Here is a 6,229-nt window from a genome sequence, read left to right as displayed (position 1 = left end):
TTTGTAAAAAGTTTAAATATGAGCCCTGCCTTCAGAAAATGTGACCTGAGGTCAGATACCTGATCCAGAAACACCTGCACGAGATGACTGGACTGATATTATCTATGAAATCTCCAAGAAGGAAAGAAGACGTTTTTCTTTCAGGCTGCAGAGTTTGAAGACACGGGGAAGTTCATCCATCACGTGTTTGATGCAAATGTCTTTGTCTTTTTATTATTTCCTTCCTTCTTTAGTGAAATTTGATATCATGAAACTGCAAATCAGCATTCTGGTTCTGTTTATAAATCCTGTTTCTATCATGGATTTTATTTATTTTATTAGATCTTATTTTCTTTTGTATTAAAAACGTGCAGTTATGATTTCTATAAGCTTTAATCCAATGATTATGTTGTTTGTTAGAGCCTTGGTATATTAAGTATTAGAGTTAAGTATTATATCGATACTCGCTCAGCCGGGCGTCCAAACTTCTGCACAAGCCACATTCCTGTTTTTAAGTCCTTGAAATAAAAGGTAACAGTGGATTAACAGTTGAAGAAAATAAATAAAATTTTACCAGGAGTCCCCAAACCTTTGCATTCACCTGAATGCATCACACACACACGCACACACACACACACACACACACACACACACACACACACACTCACAGAGGTATGGAGTCTGTGTCACTTGAAGCCAGTGTTGCAGCAGCAGGGCCAGTGAGTGCTGGGGAGTCATTAGGTGTCTGCAGTATCTTGCCAGAGGGCAGTGCAGCGTGGAAAATAAAAAGTCCAACCAGCCTCTGTTTTTCAGACCTCTGTTGCCCTGGAAACAGGTGCTGAGATTTCCCATTTCTTCATTTTTCTCTACACTATCCATATCACCCCCCCCCTCCTCCTCCTCCTCCTCCTCCTCCTCCTCCACCTCTACACTCCACACTGCTGCTGCTGCTGCTGCTGCTGCCTTTGCTTCTTCCTCCCCCACGACCTGCCGCATAGTACAATCACACACACACACACACAGTCCCAATGTACTGCAGTCATTTCACAATGTCACAGGACGGAGGCAGCGACTGCTCCGCTCTACACCCAACCTGAGAGGGTGCACACAGCTCAAGTGTTGACCCCGCTCCCGCTCTGAATCACTGCTGCAACAACCTGACCTCCAGGAGAAAAGAAAAAACACAAGGGGGAGATGGAGGGAGGAGGAGAGGAGAGGAGGGGGGGGGGGGGGGGGGGGGGGTGGAGGAGACAAAGAGGGAACAACTGAAAAGCTAGTGGGAGTAAAAGCGAAACTGACTGTGCTCTCAGTTTGAGGAATGTGCTTCATCTCGCTGCTGCTTGTGATGGAGGCAAGGTTAAAGAAAGGGGACAGAGGGGTGGTGGTGAGGTGGGGGGGGGGGGCATCTTGTCTCCCCCCCACCCCCACCCCCCTCCTTCTCTAAAAATGTTCCTCTCATGGATTTAATTATGCTCACGGGGATGTGACAGAGAGTTCAGGCAGATGCTTCAACATATTGCTCACACACCTATTTCATAACTGGCTGCCGCTGAAGAGACGAGGCACATGTGTCATACATGAGCGTGGACACAGGTCACACACACAACACACACACACACACACACACACACACACACGTAGAGCGGCCCTGTCTCTTCACTCTCAGGCCTTTTTAAGTCATCCCTTTTGTTTCTGCTGTGTTGTGTGTGCATTCCTTTGTAGTGACTTCTCTTTGGCAAAGAGGCAGAACATTCCAGGGAAATGGCTGACCCAGAATAACACACACACACACACACACACACACACACACACACACAGACGCAGGATGGCTGAGGCAGGGAGGTCCTCCACCCTTTCGTTGCCTGAACACACGCTCTCACTGCAGCTGGAATAACGACACACATGACTGTCATCACAAGAACACATGACGCCGTTTCTCCCTCCAGCTCCTCCACGGCTCCGTCACATCCTCAGACCGAGCTAAATCCTAATTTCCACCCTGCTGTCATCAGTGTCCCCCCCCCCCCCAACCCCCCCCCCCCCCCCCCCAACCCCCCCAACCCCCCCAACCCCCCCCCACCCACCTCAGAGTGAGCAGCAAATAATGATTCTTTTCACCACTGATTAAAACGCTAATCAGCCTCTAGATTAACCGATTAATTGTTTCCTCAATAAAATGTCAAAAAATGGAAACGTAAATGTAACTTCAGAAAAATGTAACGGCCGTTACAGTTTTCTGAAGTCGTAGTTAACGTCTTTTTTTTTCTTTTAAACTTATGTGTTCTGACATTTTCGCCTTTAACTAAATTAAAGTCTTTAAATTAGCTCCAAAAGCCACTGATGGATTTACTGTCAGGCTGCGTTCAGGAAACGCTGGACATTTTTCCTTGAAACATCATCAGAGAAGTTTCAAATTCCTTTTCTGTCAATGAACTGATTCTTTCAGCTCGAACTCAAAGAAGAAATGAGAGTTTTTCCATTTGAAGCTACTTTATATTTGTATTTTAGAGGGAAGTATTGAACTTTATACTCCTGTATATTGATTTAACAGCTGTATTTACTTTACTTACGAACCATTTTGCTGCATTTTGAGCCATTTTTCTGATAATACTCATGTACTTTTAATTAATTAGCATTTTGAAAACAGGCTTTTTTAATATTTGAATATTTTATTGTTGCTATTTTTACTCTGAATGCTTCAGCTCCGTGACTGGTAACCGTCATCATCACTGGTTGTCAGGGATGCAACTTTTTCTCTTTATACAACTCTGGACGTCTAAAGTTTAATTTATTTCATAATTAATTTAATGTGAATTTGTCACATCTGATACCTGAATGATCATCAGTCAGTCTCTGCTGCACACACCACACATCTCTGTCACACACACTCACACACTCTGAGGTTCAGTATCTTGGTTGTAGCAGTAAATAAATTCAATATATTAATAATGAGAGTCACTTTAGACGAATGATTATTGAATATTGTAAGATTAAAATCCAAACTGGAGACAGAACACCAAGTCTGTAGAAACAGAATCAGGCTTCTGGCACAACTTCCTCCAAGGTGCATGGAGACAGGAGGAGGTCCAAACACAGGTGGGTTGGGCCTTTGGTCATGTGACTTCCGTCCAATCAGGCGGTGATCAAATAAAGTTCTTCTGTTTACTACACGGATACCACACCGTCTGAAAATCAGTCTGGACAGTTTCACAGACACAAAGTCACAAAGTGCTTCACAATCAAAGGAAAGAATTAAAATCAAAGTCCATCAAATGAAAACAAAAGTAAAATATACAAGAGGAAAAACACAAATAATAATAATAATAATAATATAAAACAAAAATGTGCAGCAGTGGAAGAAGGTACCGATACAACAGTGTAGAAATACTCCATTACAACTAAAGGTCCTGCAATCAGAGTCTTAAAGGAGCATCATCATCATCATCTTCATCATCATCATCATCATCATCATCATCATCATCATCATCATTACTCTTTACTTCCCTGTCGTCACTTTACAGATTCAGTTTTTACCTGCAACATTTAGGATGAACTCATAAAGTTTTTATAGTGAAGCACCATTAAAATTCTGCCTATTAGATATGAATGCATCTGTAATAATAATAATGATACTAATACTAATAATAATAATAATAATGATACTAATACGAATAATTGAGTATTTTCCTTTTTATACTCCGTGTACATTGTTCAGTCTTTGTGTGAATATTTCTTCTGTTTCTTCATCCAGCTTCTTCTTCTGTGACGGATCTGACGGTTTCTCTGTTTCACTGGCTCAGAGCAGTTTGTCTCAACGAACATGAACTCCCATCATGCCTCTGTCCTCCGACCTCCGCTTCTCTCTCTCTCTCCTTCTCCCTCGACCACCTGGAGACTCAGCTTCCTCTTCTGTTCTGATGAATCCACACAGCTGTGTAAATGAGGTGTAGCTGCAGTGATCCCAACATCTGGAACAGCTGGACCGGAGCTGAGCGGCTCCACTGGAGTATTTCCATCTGGTCAGAGATGAAGTACAATGTACATGAAATATACAGCATAAGATACAGTACAAGTACTTCAAAACTGTACTTTAGTACAGTACTCGAATACTGATTATCTGGAGTAGAAGTACCACTTAGTAACAGTTGTAGTAGTTTACAACAGTGTACACTCAGTTATCTGTTCAGGATCATTATTATTATTAGTAGTAGTAGACTAGTAGTAGTATGAGTGGTATTAGTAGTATTAGTAGTAGTAGTAGTAGTAGTATTAGTAGTATGAGTAGTATTAGTAGTATTAGTAGTAATAGTAGTAGTAGTATTATTAGTAGTATGAGTAGTATTAGTAGTAGCAGTAGTAGTATCAGTAGTAGTAGTAGTAGTATCAGTAGTAGTGCTGTAGTATTATCATTAGTAGTAGTAGTAGTAGTATCAGTAGTAGTATCAGTAGTATCAGTAGTATCAGTAGTACTGCTGTAGTAGTATCAGTAGTATCAGTAGTACTGCTGTAGTATTATCAGTAGTAGTAGTATCAGTAGTAGTTGTAGTAGTATCAGTAGTAGTATCAGTAGTATCAGTAGTATTATCAGTAGTATCAGTAGTAGTGCTGTAGTATTATCATTAGTAGTAGTAGTATCAGTAGTACTGCTGTAGTATTATCAGTAGTATTAGTAGTAGTATCAGTAGTAGTATCAGTAGTATCAGTAGTAGTAGGAGTAGTATCAGTAGTACTGCTGTAGTATTATCAGTAGTATTAGTAGTAGCAGTAGTAGTAGTATCAGTAGTATCAGTAGTAGTATCAGTAGTATCAGTAGTAGTAGTATCAGTAGTAGTAGTATCAGTAGTATCAGTAGTACTGCTGTAGTAGTATCAGTAGTAGTAGTATCAGTAGTACTGCTGTAGTAGTATCAGTAGTAGTAGTATCAGTAGTACTTCTGTAGCAGTAGTAGTATCAGTAGTAGTAGTATCAGTAGTACTGCTGTAGCAGTAGTAGTATCAGTAGTAGTAGTATCAGTAGTACTGCTGTAGTATTATCAGTAGTAGTATTATCAGTAGTATCAGTAGTAGTATCAGTAGTATCAGTAGTATTATCGGTAGTATCAGTAGTAGTATCAGTAGTATCAGTAGTAGTATCAGTAGTATCAGTAGTAGTATCAGCAGTATCAGTAGTACTGCTGTAGTAGTATCAGTAGTAGTACCAGTAGTATCAGTAGTACTGCTGTAGTAGTATCAGTAGTATCAGTAGTAGTATCAGTAGTAGTAGTAGTAGTATCAGTAGTACTGCTGTAGTAGTATCAGTAGTACTGCTGTAGTAGTAGTAGTATCAGTAGTAGTAGTACCAGTAGTATCAGTAGTACTGCTGTAGTAGTAGTAGTATCAGTAGTATCAGTAGTAGTATCAGTAGTACTGCTGTAGTAGTAGTAGTATCAGTAGTACTGCTGTAGTAGTATCAGTAGTATCAGTAGTAGTATCAGTAGTATCAGTAGTAGTATCAGTAGTACTGCTGTAGTAGTAGTAGTATCAGTAGTATCAGTAGTAGTATCAGTAGTACTGCTGTAGTAGTATCAGTAGTATCAGTAGTACTGCTGTAGTAGTATCAGTAGTACTGCTGTAGTAGTAGTAGTATCAGTAGTACTGCTGTAGTAGTAGTAGTATCAGTAGTACTGCTGTAGTAGTATCAGTAGTAGTACCAGTAGTATCAGTAGTACTGCTGTAGTAGTATCAGTAGTACCAGTAGTATCAGTAGTAGTACCAGTAGTATCAGTAGTACTGCTGTAGTAGTATCAGTAGTATCAGTAGTAGTACCAGTAGTATCAGTAGTACTGCTGTAGTAGTATCAGTAGTATCAGTAGTAGTACCAGTAGTATCAGTAGTAGTATCAGTAGTATCAGTAGTACTGCTGTAGTAGTATCAGTAGTACTGCTGTAGTAGTATCAGTAGTATCAGTAGTATCAGTAGTACTGCTGTAGTAGTATCAGTAGTATCAGTAGTAGTACCAGTAGTATCAGTAGTACTGCTGTAGTAGTATCAGTAGTACCAGTAGTATCAGTAGTACTGCTGTAGTAGTATCAGTAGTACTGCTGTAGTAGTATCAGTAGTACCAGTAGTATCAGTAGTAGTACCAGTAGTATCAGTAGTAGTATCAGTAGTATCAGTAGTATCAGTAGTAGTATCAGTAGTATCAGTAGTAGTATCAGTAGTATCAGTAGTATCAGTAGTATCAGTAGTAGTACCAGTAGTATCAGTAGTAC

The sequence above is a fragment of the Seriola aureovittata genome, chromosome 18, assembly GCF_021018895.1.
Source record: "Seriola aureovittata isolate HTS-2021-v1 ecotype China chromosome 18, ASM2101889v1, whole genome shotgun sequence".
In the NCBI taxonomy this organism is placed as follows: Eukaryota; Metazoa; Chordata; class Actinopteri; order Carangiformes; family Carangidae; genus Seriola; species Seriola aureovittata.
The sequence above is the reverse complement of the archived record's forward strand: the minus strand, read 5'-3'. Positions refer to the sequence as shown.